The sequence below is a fragment of the Suricata suricatta genome, chromosome 2 (genome assembly GCF_006229205.1).
Source record: "Suricata suricatta isolate VVHF042 chromosome 2, meerkat_22Aug2017_6uvM2_HiC, whole genome shotgun sequence".
Classification (NCBI taxonomy): Eukaryota; Metazoa; Chordata; class Mammalia; order Carnivora; family Herpestidae; genus Suricata; species Suricata suricatta.
Genome location: NC_043701.1, coordinates 25,524,952 through 25,541,553, shown reverse-complemented (window position 1 = coordinate 25,541,553; position 16,602 = coordinate 25,524,952). Strand labels below are relative to the sequence as shown.

Below are 16,602 nucleotides of genomic sequence, written 5' to 3'. Positions count from 1 at the left end.
AAATGTCAGAGACTTTTCCTCTTATAGTTGTCTTCCAGTGAATGAATTTCTTAAGCTTTAGGACAAATTTCAGGGTTCACCCAACCTTGAACATTCAGGACATTTTCATTTTCTTTTAAAGTAAGCACTGGAATATTGCTTAAATAGATAGTACCCACACATGAATGTAGGGGTCATAGCTTCAGTGGAAAATCTCAAAATCTACCATATTGCTACATCTGTAGTTAATGAATAATGCAAATAAAAATTTCAAAATTTGCTACTAATCACTTGTATTTTTATATTTATTCTTTTCTTTATGAATACTTATGTCAGCTTATGATTTTTTATCACTGTAAGTGAAAATAAAAGGTCATTGTAGTACTGTTATAAAATATACAGTAGTAACCTTTTAGATGATCCTCCAATATTTAGATTTCAAACAATGTTCTTTCTTTCTTTCTTTTTTACTGGTTTTATTTATTTTAGAGAGAGAGAAATACAGCATGAGCAGGGGAGAGTTAGAGAGGGAGACACAGAATCTGAAGACAGGCTCCAGGCTCTGAGCTAGCTGTCAGCACAGCGCCTGACGTGGGGCTTGAACCCACAAACTATGAGATCATGATCTGAGCCAAAGTCGGATGTTTAACCAACTGACCCACCCACACGCCCCCAGACAATGTTCTTTATGTCCCCAAAGCTCTTTGCTAAAGTTCAGGTTTTCCTTAAGAGTATAATTGATCTAATTTAATAGGAATGTTGACTCAATGATTTATTTTTACAATATATTTGTGTTTGATTTTTGCAAATTGGTATGTTGGAACTTCATTGTCAAAATCACTTTAAAAGATATCCCCAAGTTAACATTTATAGTACTGAAAGCAAATCTTAAAAGTGTCAGAGATTAAAGAATATGGTATTTATAAATGTATTTATATGTTTACATATGTATTTATATGTATGTATATGCACTTATATGTATTCATATATACACACATAAATACATGCATAAACTGATATACTATGCATATATTTATATAAATAATTACTTATATAATTATATAAGGTTTTAGATATGTATACATATGCATGCATTACAAACATATAAAATAAAGTACTCAGGTATATATGTATATTATCAGCACAATTATTTGTACGTTAGTGCATAGAGCGAAAATTCTAGGAGAAGAAATGCCAAAGGGACATTGGACTTGAAGAATGATTAAGTGGCACTATCAATTTTTTCTTCATATACATTTGAATTTTAAGAAAACTTTTCAAAAACCATGTCTTTGTGGATCATTTATTATATAAAAATAATCTTAAGAAGAGTGAAAATCATGCCACATCTTTGTAGTAGCTCATTCTGTGTTGGTATTCCAGAATTCTGAATCATGCTAGTTGTAATTTTCCAGTTACAACATTTATTCTTTAAATATATCTTTTGAACTACCTCTGTCACAAAATTTTGTTATGAATTCAGAATTTTTTTTATAAAATACAGATTGACTAATAATTTTGCAAGGTATTTCCACATGCTAATGGGTAAGCACGGATTTCCTTTTGCTCGGTGTACACTCGTTCAATTATTTATAGTTAATGCTATGCACACCCTCTCCTATTATTCCCAGAGCCAACAAGCTGAGAGAATATAAACAAACATTTCCCTGAAGCAAATACATGCAGATTTTCTCCACAGACAAGATTTTCTGAAAATAGAGAACAAAGAGTAAAAAGAAGAGAGATTCTAAATGTAAAATATTATTGGTGTCACTTCTTAATTTCCAGTAAGCCTGTCCTAATTTCCTTCTGTTTATGGGCCAGTATTGGCCAATATTTCCTTTGTTAGCTAATATAGCAATTTTAAATATTTCTACATTGTAAACGCATTTTTTTAACTCAATGGGAAAAGGGAAAATGTTTGCAATTCTTATTCCAATGTGTATTATCAGAATTATCTAACAGGGAAATGCACAATAGTAATGATATTCTTTCAAGGTTCTGGCTTAATACTTTTCTGAGTTTTACAACTCAGTTCCTTTTTCCTCTGCTTTCATCATATTTTCTATGACAAAAGTTATAAATTTCAAACAAGGTCTTAATATCTTTAGCTTTATTAGATTTATGCAATTATAAACCAGTTTCTTAAGGATATAAAAGGAATTCAACTTGCTCTGATTACAGAGAACATGGAAATACATGAAATCTTAAACAACAATAAAAATAATCGTCATGATTAAGGCTATGTGTTTTACTATTTAAAAGTGTTATTTTACAGATAATATCTTCAGAACAATTAGCTAATAGTCAAAATTCCAGAAAATGTATACCAGAAAAGGTATTGCTTGTAATTTTCTTACAAAGGTATCTTAAGTTTAAATATAAAAAGGTTTATGATGGCCTGCCAGGGTGGCTCAGTCAGTTAAGCGGCTGACTTTGGCTCGGGTCATGATTTCACATTTCATGGGTTCAAGCCCTGCATCAGGCTCTGTGGTGACAGCTCAGAGCCTGGAGCCTGCTTTGGATATTGTGTCTCCCTCTCTCTCTGTCTTTCCCCGGCTTGCTCTCTATCTCTGTCTCTCAAGATAAAATAAAGACATAAAAAAACTTTTAATTAAAAAAATAAATATTTAAAAAATTTAACAAAACAGAATACTTTATGTCTTTGAATTCAGGGTCCAACAGATCCAAACATCTTGCCTCAACACCATTCAAGGTCTCTACACTAAGGAAGAATCAAGGGACAGAGTGTTAATTTGCTACTTTTAAGAGAATATTTTGACATGCTTGCCAAAAAACAAAAAAAGATCTACTAATAAATCACGTCTGTCATCCTTATACAAATACCATACAAAATTTGAAACACACCTGACCTTAATCTTCTTTTTCTTCTCTTATTTTCTAAGTTAAACTTTGATGCTAATATGATTACCTAATATAATTTTCACATGCAGTTCTCTGAATAGTTTCTCTGATCCTTTCATCTAAGACTTCTCATCTTCTTTTTTTGTTGTTTTAGATGAAACAGTGTTTAGGATTATAGTTGACCTTACAAAGATCAAAACATAGACACACATCTATACTTTTATTGTTCTCATTTTGAATGAAGCATGAAGAGCCTAAGGATACAAATAAGGGAAAGTCATGGCAAATGAGAAGAAAATGTCTAACATTGAATGCAAACAAAATTTAATTTGCATTAATTGTACATCTTTGGTTCAGAGGATGGAATATGTCATAGCTGTGGTCTCATTTAAAGGGAACATTAAGCTTTAAAAAACACATAAGGCAATTGACACAGGAAGACACTTGTTTTTATCTTTAAGTCTAATTACACTTTTATAGGATTTAAACTATCATTTAGTTATCTTCTTTATGCAATGTCTCATAAGAACTAATTGAGGCCAACCATAGTAGAATTGACATTTATTTTCATTTTATCACATTATTATTGCTATCACTATCTTCCTGGGGTAAGACATTGGCTCTTTGCATCCTTTAGAGGATACAGATTTAAATAGCCAGCTGAATGGGAAGACATCAAGTCTCTTTTTAAGCCCTTGCTGGTGAATTGTATATGACTAACTATGGCAATGAGTAGATTAAGGTTATCAAAATTTGGAATTCCAGTTAAATTAAGTATAACTTTTATGTTTGCAGCACACATTTTAGGAAATACCTGTTTACAAAATTTAACTTAAAATGGTGAGATCCACATTAGTATGTGACCATTGTGACAATTTTGCTCACTACAAGAAAAAGTGGAATCTAGATTTACTCAACCAAACTGATTCTTGCAGAGTAATAATAACAACACAGTGGGGCACCTGGGTGGCTCAGTAAGTTAATCACCAGACTCTTAGTTTTGCTCTGGTCATGATCTTGTGGTTTGTGAGTTCAAGCCCCATATCAGGCTCTGTGCTAACAGGACGGAGCCTGCTTGAGATTGTCTCTCTCCCTCTCTCTCTCTGTCCCTCCTGCGTGCTCTCTCTCTCTCTCTCTCTCTCTCTCTCTCTCTCTCTCTCTCTCAAAATAAATAAACTTTAAAAATAAAAAAAATAACTGCAGCAACAAATTACCATAACAGACACTGTATTAGGCACTAATTTAAGCATTTTACTTAAAATATTATTTCATTTTTACCACCATTAAGGTTTTTAGCCTACAAGTAAGGAATACACGCTTCAAAGATTTTAAAAAGCTGATCAGTACACATTCAGTTAATAAGTGTAGTGTTCCCATTCAAAACTAATTATTTGTTTATTCTCCCCAATTTTGTGAACCAATGTGATTGTTACCCATGTTTTCCAGATGTGGACAACCATGTTCAGAGAGTGAAATGATTTTTTTTAAATGTTTTATTTATTTTTGATACAGAGAGAGACAGAGCATGAGAGGGGGAGGAGCAGAGAGGGGAGACACAGAACTGGAAGCAGGCTCCAGGCTCTGAGCTAGCTGTCACCACAGAGCCCGACGTGGGGCTCGAACCCACGAATGTGAGATCTGACCTGAGCCGAAATCGGAGGCTCAACCGACTGAGCCACCCAGGCGCCCCTGAAATGATTTTTTTAAGATTAATATGGATATCAAACTGAAAAACTAATCGATGAACTCAAAATAATATATCAAAACAGAAAATCAGGGACACCTGGATGGCTCATTTTGTTAACGACCAACTCAATTTCAGCTCAGGTCATGATCTCACAGTCAATGACTTCAAGCCCTGCATCAGGCTCTGCACTGATGGCATGAAGCCTGCTTGGGATTCTGTCTCTCCTTCGTTCTGCCCCTCACCTGCTTGTGTGCTCTCTCTCTCTCTCTCAAAATAAATAAGCTTTTAAAAAATAGAGAATCAAAGAAATAAACATTGAACTAAGAGTCATGGAATGAAAGTCTAAAAACTTCTGTGTACGACATCAGTATGATTGGCTATATGAAATAGCTATATTAACATGTTCACTGGCTTATGTTTTAATAATTAAGTAAAACTTATTAATTCAGTTTAAAATCTTTTTTTAATGTTTTTTACTTATTTTTGAGAGACAGCGTGAGCAGGGGAGGGTCAGAGAGAGAGGGAGACACAGAATCTGAAGCAGGCTCCAGGCTCTGAGCTGTCAGCACACAGTCCAACACAGGGCTTGATTCCACAAACCATGAGATCCTGACCTGAGCCAAAGCTGGATGCTTAACCGACTGAGCCATCCAGGTGCCCCTTATTAATTCAGTTTTTAAAAGTCATTCATTTTTCCGTTGGTTAGTGGCAGCCCTACAATGTCCTGGCAATCATGCTAAATATCTTTTTTGCTCGTAATTCTTTGAGTTAGTGATCAACTAAAGTAACTGGATTGACAGAGCTTTAAATGAAATGATATTGAATGTCTTGTATTGAAATGTCCTGTGTTGAAAGAATTTTCCCTCTGGAAACCCTCTAAATCTGCAGAGTTCAGAATTCTGAACTCTTTAAATATCACAAATTTACCCTAGTGAGCCTCTGGGCAAGATAGTAAGAAAAGCCATTCCTACTTACTTTCCCAAGTTCTCATATCCAGGTAGTCTACAGGTTACATAGAATAAACAAACAAACAAACAAACAAAAAACAATGTTTCTTTACTTAGTATAAACTCATCACGGAAGATGACATCCTACCTTTAAAGAGTCTGTTCAACAAGCTGGAATCTCATGGGGCCACTTCACTATTCTAACCAAATGGCAGCTTCTAAGTGGTACAGCATGGAATAGCTCCAGTTGATTTTATGGGCATGTTCCCACAACTGTGTCTTCCTCTCCTTTTATGTAAAGTGTCTCTGTCCCTTTGTCCAGTATAATGTAGCAAAGGCAAAACTATGAGGACAGAGAACATTTCAATGGTTGACAGAGTTTAAGGGAAGAGAAAAGAGGGGAGGGGTTTTGCGACAAAGTGACAATATGAGGGGGTTTCTTTGGAATGATGGCCCTCTTCTCTATCTTGATTATGGTGGAGGTTACCATATTCTATGCATTTGTCAAAACACATAACACACACACACATACAAATAGTTAATTTTACAATATGTGTGTAAGTTAGATATTCAATTTTGTAAATGAGTAAGTAATAAAAATTTTAGGACTTTTAATCATTCCCCTTTGTAAAGAGATAACTTTCTCCTCCCCTCCAAATCATAAGACAGCTCCCTTCCTTAATGCTGATTACCGCATCTGTTTAAATAAATAGAATTTTGAGCTATTAATAATATCAGCTTAGAGAATGTCAACACTTAAATCTCTTTTCTATTCAGCATTTTTTAAATTGGTGGATCATCAGTGAATAAAGCAAACTATTCATTCTGCTCTATAATGATCCTCTTTTAATTACTTCGACTGTTTTCTACATGGCACTATTTCCTAAAATCTAAAAAATTGCAAATGTTTTTTGAACTTAAGACATTAAGAAAGAGAATTATCTCTTTGGCTCAGCTTTTATTCCTTAGTGTTCATGCTTTCTCCTCAGAAATCTCTTAATACCTAGCCAATCTTCTACTTCTAATTAACCAATTATCACTACTTGTTTTTAAGGTAACTTTATGTTCTGCTAAAACTGCTAAATGTCTTTATTGATTGTCTCTGTTCCTATTTTTAAACTTTTGGGTGGTTTTTTTTTTAACTCTTTATAAACTTTGAAGCAGGAAAGAGGGACTATATACCTTCCTCTCAAATCACTGTCATGGATCACAGCTCTTGAATCCTGACCTGCCCAATATCTCCTATCAGCTTCTGGGATTAAATAATACGAAAATTAAAAGATGCTAAAGAAATAAAGGCAAATAAAAAGAAAAGATACAGGGGAAATAACATGCAATGCTTCTTCAACAGAGTTCATTCATGTTCAAGTGAAATCATTTAAGAAAGAATCAGGGATTGATTTCACTTTGACATCTTTCCCTGAATTACCGATCTCTCTAAGGAATGTCATTTAAAATTCATTTGATTGTTATTCTTCTCTAAACAATGCCTAGAAAGAAGGTGTTTTTCCAGATATTGGTTCTATCAAAACAAACTGCTTATTTGTGAAATAAACATACTGCATATGACGCTGTGCAAGTGAACATCAAGTACCAAGATTCATACACGCGAGTAAGAAGTCGAGGACTTGGTTTGTCTTTTGACCTTCTCTGGTTTGAGGATCACAGCCATAAATAATTTCTTGGTCTTTTTTTCTCGTTGAGTTTTATCAGAAAGTTACTGAAGTAGTAACTTTAGCTGTGGTCTTCAGATCCATTCTACCAATGGCCCAACCTAAACAGGCACTTTAACCGTTTGATGATGCTGGGAGAAAAGAGAACGGGAGGGAGAGAAAAGTCACAGGAGCAAAAGTGAGGAAAGGAAAAAGCCTGAAGAGCACTGCAGTGTAGTTTACACTGATAAAGAAATGAGCATGGGCTGAAATGGTTATGAGTGATACGTTTTTTCATAAAAGTTAATATTTTAAAAATTATATTCACATTAATTATTTTATTTGATGCTTAGAAATTCTTCTAAAGCAAACAGACCAAGTAAAATTTCTGGCTTTCGTTTGTGATAAAACAGTCTCAGAGGAGTCTATCCACTTGGTTGGGCATCACTACTGGAATCTGTATCCAATCTTCCAAGCTCAAATATCTCTTCACAATTCTCAGCAGCCTATAAATACAACCAGAAGTTCTTATCATTTTCTATCCATTTTCAGTTGCTTCTCATTTCCCTCTTTATTCCTAAAAACAACACCAAGGTTCTTATTAATAGCATCAAGTCTGGTGAGAAGGAATCCCTTAAAGATCCATTTGCTGCAGCGCTAGTCTCTGATTTCAAAGGCCAAGGTATAACACCTACTATTCCATGGTCTCTCTTTCTCTTCATTTTTATTTTTTTCCTTCTGAAATCTTTGTTTAAATGCCTCATATTTATTTTTCTATTTTATCATCTTCAGCAATCTATGTAGAAGAAGATATGATTATTCTTGATATTCTTCCTGAGGCTTACTGCTAAAGTAAGTATTGACTCTTTTCTGATGATGTAATGAGAGCTTTGTGGAAGATGCCTCAACTCCAGCTATATCAGAAGCAGTCAGCCCCAATTTTAAGATCAGTCATTATGGCTTCTCATGAGTGGACTTCTATGCAGTTAGTATTCTATTTGTTTAGTTTTATGAGACCCTTTGTTGAGGACTGTGTAATCTTGATTTCTGGATGTCATGTTGAATCTTTATGTGAGATAATGAAAAAGAAGTTCTGCTACCTGGATCAATAAAAATATAAAAAGTTTCCATCACATTATTCTTCTGAGGAAATATCATTATTGACTACTGTGTAATCTATCTTCAGAGAGCATTAAAAATGATGAATTGTTTTGCTTTGCTTATACCCCAGAAGTCTTGACATACCAGTTCTAACTTGCAGAATTTGCTACTTAGTAAGGTCATTTGTGTCAACAATTTTGAGCAAAATACACAGACACAAAAATATAAAAATAGATCCTTCTCATGACATACCTGGATTTAGTTAGTCTTAGTGAAGATACTGCAAAACATAGCATGCATATAACTTTTCTGTAAGGATATGTTTGCATGCAAAGTGACCTTTCCATAATTCAAATAGAAGTTCAAGTCCTAAATGGTTTAAACCTTTCTCTGAATGCCCAGCTTCAGTTAGTGGCTCTCTGGTCTTTTTCTCATAGCTCTTTGTATATTTTTACTTGGAGATACATACATATATATATATATACATATATATATATATATGTGTGTGTGTGTGTGTGTGTGTGTGTGTGCACGTGTGTGTATAATTTTATATATATGTAAGATCAGTTATACATATATATCATTATCCCATGATATATACATAGTGACCCAAGGATTCTGAGCATGCTTTGTTATTATTTTAGTACTAGTAATAATAAAGTGCCTACTATGTCTAGGCACTCAATAAATTACTTTGAAAGAACTAATAAATTAATATGAATTATAAATAATTTGATTGTAAAAAAATTCAATAAATTTAAGTTAGGATCAAGAAGTAATTTTAAGAAGCAAGAATTTTTAGCGCTAGAGCCTAGGGCTCAATGTAAACTACCTTTCTGCTTGTCTATATCAATGAGACTAAATGTTTGCAGATATGCATATACATATATTATACATTTGAAAAAATCAGATAATTTTCTGATTTTCATTTTTTTAGCTAATAATAAATTTTGTCAAAATAACTTACTATTTCTTATGCCTCTCCTACATTCATAACATCCATTTTAAAGTTAAATGTATTCCAACTATGAAAAACAGAAAAAACTGAAATATATAAATTCTTATTTAAAACTATAATAAAGTATCTGAAAAATATACTATATAGGAGACACTTCCATACCACATGAAGTAAATAAAAGTACATGAGGAATAAAAACGCAAAAATTTTATAGTAAATATAGTTAATATTTAAGAAAGTCTTCTTTCCAATTTTGATTCAGGTTTTATGCATGTGTTAAATATATTTACACACTGATCTCAATAATAGAATGCATGTTGGTTAATCCTTGTGTCCTTTCAAGTTCCTGCCTGCCATCAGATGCCTGTAGACATTAATGACACTCCTTTTTAATAATAGAAGAATAGCATCTTATGGAATAATTTCATTTCTTACTATCATGAACCCAATGCACTTCTTAATAAATCATTTCTTAAGTCTTTTTTAAAATTCTTCTTCCTAGATAATAATTGCCTTTCTCAAGAAATACAGTCTATATTATAAGATACCAAAATGAAAACCTCTAAAATAAAGATAATGTCTAGATATGCATTGTACAGTATTTAATGTGACAACTTTAGTTAACCACCATGATTCTGTAAATCATGTTTCTAATGTGTGACTTTTAATACTGAAAGTTGAAATGAAGTTAGTGCATAGGTGCATGATGAGGTGCAGTAAAATTGCATTAGGGTATCAAAAATCACTTTCTAACTGTGATTTTGCTAACAAATGAACAAAAACATCTCCCAAATCTCTCCATGGTAATGTTATTTGTCATACCAAAACAAGCTGATCATCTCATAACAGGTTCATAGGCAAGCCAGGATACAAGTTTATTTTAAAATTGTAAAAAATATATATGCCCTGAAGAATGTTATTTTTAAATAATTATTTCCAGGTTAAAATACTTTAATGCCCAAATCCATAAAACACAACAACGTACTCTGAATTTAATAGACTATTTAATTAACAATTTAATCTAACAGGATAGTTTGGCTTGTCAAGAGCTTTGTTCTTTAGCAGGAGTTACTTGCCCTCTATCAGGTGCCCTTCCCCCCAGTACAGCCACGTGGTTTGGGGAATTGGAAGGGACACAGTTGGATATATTTTTCCCCCTGTAGCAGGGGACTAAATGTGGAACAAAATAATTTGATATTCAACACTTAAACTTGTCTGATACAGTCTCAGCCTGATATAAAAGGGAATGAAGGATAATTGTAGTTCCCAAGGGGAAACTTTCCATATGGAAAATGGGTCTTCTCAGGTAATCAAATTCAACTTCAGAGTCTAGGATACAGAAACCAAGTGTTGATTCTCTGCACAGCATGCAGCTCATGCAGAAAGAGCCTTCCTCACTAACAAACAAGAATACAAATCCCCATCTGAGTATCAGTGCCACAGTGAGGGCCTGAGGAAGGTTAATTATAAAAAGCTAAATCACAAGGGACATCTCTGCTACTGTCACTGAGCATTATACCAAAAAGAGTATCACTCCTCATAGCAAACGGAGCCATTTTGATCTGCATAAATAAGCCCATAGAAGTGACCACAATGAGGGAACCACAGGCTTGTAGGGATAATGGTTTGCCTCAATCTATTCTGAGAATGAGGCCAGAAAGATGAAGGAAAATGGAACCAGCCAGTCTTGTGTTCAGAGTCTTGTCTAATCAGGACCTCTGATTTCCTGGCAGGCTATCTCAGGTCAACATGGGAAGGACTGGTTCAATTATGTATAAGTAACCTGGGAGAACCACTGAAGTATTTTTGGAAGAAACCTTTGGAAAATGACCAAAGTCCATACTACTTTAATAGGTAGAGTTTTGTAGATATTTCTTTGATAATAATTAGTATAAGTAATCCTAGCAGTTACGGCTAATTATGTGCCAGCATTCTCTTGAATCCTTTACATTTAATGTGCCTTTCAACCCTCAAAATCAGTCCATTTAATAGATGGGATAATTGAGGTCCTGAGATGTTAAGTAAGGTGCCTAAGCATACACATTTTGTAACAGATAGAATCACTGTCCATAATCAAGAAACTGGATTCTAAAACTTTACTCTTAAACCCAGTACCTTGGGGTACGTGGCTCAGTTGGTTAAGCTCCCAACTTCAGCCCAGGTCACGATCTCCTGGCTTGTGGGTTCAAGCCCTGTGTCAGGCTCTGTGCAGATAGCTCAGAGCCTGGAGCCTGCTTCAGATTCTGTGTCTCCCTCTCTCTCTGCCCCTCCGCTACTCATGCTCTGTGTCTCTCTGTATCAATAATAAATAAACAAAAAAAATTTAAACCCAGTAGCTTAATACTGGATATTAGAGGAAACGGACATTTACTGGGAGATAAGGTTAACAATATCTGGGAGATCTGGGTTTCAACTGACCCTCTTAAATACTTGAGCTTGTTGGAAGATTATTTAACTTATAGCCCATAATTTCTTATATCTTCGCAACTAAAAGTTTAGTCATTTTTACCAATGGAGCTTAAGAAACAAATCTGTTTTGATAAATAATCATCTTGCTTTCAGCATCTAAAACTTATTACCAGAAATACCTTCTGCCAGACAGACAAATAGTATTATTTCTTATCCCAATGCCGTAGGGTATGATAGGCATTTTGATTGTTATTATTTTTTATTGTGTTTATTTCTGGAATTTTCTGCTTCTTTGAGGTTACTATCCTTGTCATTAGCTGGAAGCTACAATATGAATTTTGCATTCAGATTTCTGTGCTTTTCCTTTGCATGCAAATATAATACTGCTTTCAAATGATAATATAATCTATTCACATTCTTATTGGAAGAACTCAAATATTAACACTTTGTTCTCTTTGAAGATGGTGATCTGAGTTTTACACAGAAAACATTTCAATTGAATTGTTGGTTTGAGAGGAAGTATTTTACATTTTGATGAAAGATACTTGACAATGCTTTTGTCAGATTAATGAGGCATAGCTTTATTTGTTTTTTGTAGCTTTATTTTGATACATGAACACATAGCTTTATTTTGATTAATGGATAAATTATTTTTAAGAATAAAAGAATTTCTAAATTTCAGGTTTATATTTAAAATGGGTATAAACATGATTATATTGTTCCAACACATCAACTATCACTAACTTTAAGAAAGATTTGGATTTTTTTTAAAGTTTCTTTGTATTTTATTTATTTTGAGAGAGAGAGAGAGAAAATCCAAGCTGGCTCCATGTGGTCAGTGCAGCGTCCGATGTGGGGCTTGATCTCACAAACTATAAAATCATGACCTGAATTGAAATCAAGAGTCAGATGCTTAACTGACTGAGCCACTAAGGCACCCCAAGAAGATTTGGATTTAAAATCTTCCCCTTTAATGCTCCTAAAATTTCAGCGTATGAGTGATTATATTTAAAAAAAATCTACAAAAAGCTAAAAAACAGCACTGCCTATAAAACTGAAACTTACGTTTACACGATATTAATGAAAGTAAATTTAACAATTTGTAAGGGATTTAGAACAACTTTTTCTAGAGTAGATGTAATTAATTGCTACTATAACAAAGAAAATTCACTCAACCAGGTTTAAGAGAATTAAACACAATCCTTATAAACACACTGTCTCTGCATTAACAAACTAGCTGAAAGATTAACAAATTCACTGTCTATGTGGAGATATTTAAAACAACCTAAATTAATGGTTTAGGAATTATGAGTGGATTTTAAAAGCAAAATCTTGAAAACTTCAATTTTGGGCACTTCTGAAGTCTGAAACTTTCATATGAATAAGATTTGTTTGATATTTTACACTGCCCTTCAAGATTGGATAAGAGGGGAACATGTAGTATTGAATCACATACCATCTCTTATATATTGTATTTTAGGATAGTCAAGAAAGGAATATCACTTTTGTTTATATTCCCTTTTGTATTTCATACAATTTTACCTCTGATCCTTAAGAAGTATTTATTAATGACAGTCTGACTTTGTTTCAGTAAAGGAAGACTGATACACATTAATCTCCTGCTGGGAACAATTAGAAAATCTAGACACAAACATATAGTTAGAGGCATAAAAGAAATAATAAGATTGTGAAGAATAACCAGCCAAGATCCATGGGAAGATGAAAGCCTAGAAAGGCGAATTTAGGGCTTCTTGTAAGTATTTTCTGATTCAAGAGCAAGCAGCAGAAAAGCTGAGATGCTAAAAAATACTTGTAACAGTCCTTCTGTGCCAGAGGACAGAAACTGGTGTTCAGAGATGGTAACCCGGGGGACTCATCTTAATTTGAGATAAGTGTGATCAATACATAGACAAAATTCACAAGAACTGAGGCTCAGATTTAAATCTACTCAATCCTTGAAATTTGATTAAGTTGATCCTGGATTGCCAGCATCTCTAAAGTGCCTTCAGGAACAAATAGGTATTATTTTGAGAGAGAATGACTTCATATGAGACCTGACTATTTCTGCAAACAAGTTTGCTGATATAGGTGTTGCACACAAGCTTAAAAAAAAAAAAAGGCAATATACATGAAGAGAGAAGATAATACAACACGGTATAAACTGAGAGAATCAATAGACAAAGACTCATGAGTGAGGTTATAATATATAGAAAATATAATAGAAGATACCTTCTTAAATTTAGATTTAAGATACACATTAAATATTTCATACAATTTTGGGGTCATAGTTATACTAAAATAGTATTCATTGTTGACCAGTGGATGTGTATCTGAAATTCAAATTCCACTAGGTATTCTGTATTTTATCTGGCTACTCTACCCATAGGGAACTCAAAAATTAGACTTCCCAGAAATAACTAAATATTTAAGATACTTAGGCTAACAAATGTTTAAGGAGTTAAATATAGGCAACAAAGAAAGGACACCATAAAGACACCAGTTGCAGGTTTTAGCAGCATTTGCCAGTAGGACAAGCAATGAATGATCAGGCATCAAGATACCCTGTTCCTCCAGATGACTCTGAACAGCATAGTGACATCATGTGGTTCAAGGCAATCCTTCCCTTCCCCACAAGAACTCAGGAAAAGCCCTCTTCATATACCTTGATCCCATCTCTTAAATATGCTACACTTTTACTTACAATGAAGAAGTCATCCAGGAGCTCATGAAAAACAACTCTGTGATTCATTTTAGAGTACATTGAATATGGAAAGTAAAATGAAACCATTCAAGACAGAAGAGGGAGAGATTTGGACAAATGGAAGTTTCTTTACTCCTCAACAGGGTAGGAGCTTGGAAGGCAGACCAATCAGCCATAGAGGTAATTTTGTCTCCCAGGTACATTTTTTAAAATTAGTGTTAATTCTATTCTTACTTCTCATAATTTTTTTTCTCTTTACCCATTTTTTGTAATTCACCTCTGTAAAGATATCTTTTCCTTGCCCTACATTTTCATAATGTAGAAGAAGCAAAAAATATGTGAAGCTGATCTGTGTGTGAAGGTGTCAATGCTACCGTGCCTATACCTAAATACTTGTGTGATTAGCAGAGTCTACTCCTTTTCCATCTTTATTCTTTCTTCCTTTTTATCAGAATTGATAACTAAAGTTAAGATTTAAACTAAAATCAGCTTTAAAATATTTCAAATAATAATCCTTCAAATTAATATATTAACATATGCTTCTGGCTGAGATTCCTGACATTCCCTATGAAAAAAAGGCAGATATCCAATTCAGATGCACTACTTAGAAAGAAAATTTCCTTTATCCTGGATTACCTGAATATTTTCTATTCCTCTGCCCTATAGAATGTAGAGGGAAAATTAATTAAAATGGAATTAAGGAGAAGTTATACTATTCTAAGCACCACATTTCACAGATAGTGTAAGACATTATCTACAAAACCTTTACAAGAAACTACAAACAGGATTATAAATAGATAAGAAGACCACTATTTCTATTGCATATTTTTTCTTTAAAATAGCTCGTTTTTTTGTGCATCTTCCATTGACAACAGTAGAAACTTAAACACTTGAAGAGATAGTCAGAAAATCAATGAAAGCTCAGTAGAAATCAAATTACAAAACACCACATAAATGTAATATATAAATATATAATATATAAAATAATGTATAGGAAAGGAGATATTTTCTTGTAGCATCTTTTATTAATTTTTATTCAATTATATATCTCAATCCGTTATTATTTATTAATCTAACAGTTTGCTTACTATTTCCACCCCTCAGAAGAGATAAGGAAAATATTTCTATTTAACAATAAGTGATAATAATGATATTGCATTTGCTCAATTATGAATATATTAATGGATACACCTTTGCAGCTTACAAGTCCCCTTTACCTTGGCAATTTCTTAGGAACTGGAAAAATGTATATGGTAACTGACAGTTCACAGACGAGAAGACTAAAGCCAGAAGGTTCAAGATACTAGCTCATGATCAGACTCTAATTCAGAAGTGGAGACAGGATTAATACACTAATCTTGAGGGGCGCCTGGGTGGCTCAGTCGGTTAAATATCTGGCTTCGGCTCAGGTCATGATCTCAGGGTTCGTGGGCTCAAGGCCGGTGTCAGGCTCTGTGCTGACAGCTAGCTCAGAGCCTGGAGCCTGCTTCAAATTCTGTATCTCTCTCTCTCTGACCCTTTCTTGCTCATGCTGTCTCTCTCTGTCTCTCAAAAATAAATAAAAACATTAAAAACAAAATTTTTTTAAAAAGACACTAATCTTGGAAGTAAGCATGATGTTCTTTTTGGTACAGTATTCTTCTAATTCTTCTAAAAGTTTATATTTCATGAGGTTGTAATTCTCTGCTGTAATCTGATCAGAGCATTTGATATATTTTATATTGGTCTTATTTTTTAACACAGAAAGAAAAGAAAATTAGAACACGATTAATTTATTGATAGCTTTTAATATTCCAGCATTGTTTTAAGTGCTATACCTACTTTAACTCCTTTAATCATTCCAAAATGCTATGAAGAGGATGCTACCCTAAGACTTATGCAGTTTCAGGGCCAGTAGCAGAGTGCTGACCAAACACTGAGTACAGACTTAATTCAGTTGGAACATTGAAATGTCAGTGGTGCTGCTTAGAATAGTATAACTTTTACTTCATTCAGATTTTACTTCGTTCTCTCTCTCAGTTCTATAGGAGAAAGGAATAGAAATATTTAGGTAGTTCTAGGCTAAAGGAAATTGTCTTTCTAAGCAGGGCCGTTGATTTGAGCTGGTTTGCTCCCTGCCTCAAGTTCTGCAGACAGGGTCCTTTTCTGTGACAAACACCTGTGGATCAAGGAAAATGTTTGGTTCATTTCTAACCAAAGCCCATTTTTCCCCCCAGGCCTCAGACACATTCTGTAAAGTTCAAATGGCCACTATTTTCCAAACGAATACTGGAGAGGAAATTGCCCAAGCTGATCAACATGTC

At 33.8% G+C, this 16,602-nt stretch overlaps 1 long non-coding RNA gene across 1 annotated transcript in view; it reads right to left on the bottom strand.

Annotated features, from left to right (window-relative positions):
• Window positions 1–7,448: 7,448 nt before the first annotated feature.
• Window positions 7,449–16,602, bottom strand: part of LOC115305382 — a 102,908-nt gene continuing 93,754 nt past the window's right edge. The window contains exon 8 of the long non-coding RNA XR_003914757.1: window positions 7,449–7,636. This is a non-coding gene — a long non-coding RNA (uncharacterized LOC115305382). The remainder of the gene's footprint in view (window positions 7,637–16,602) is intronic.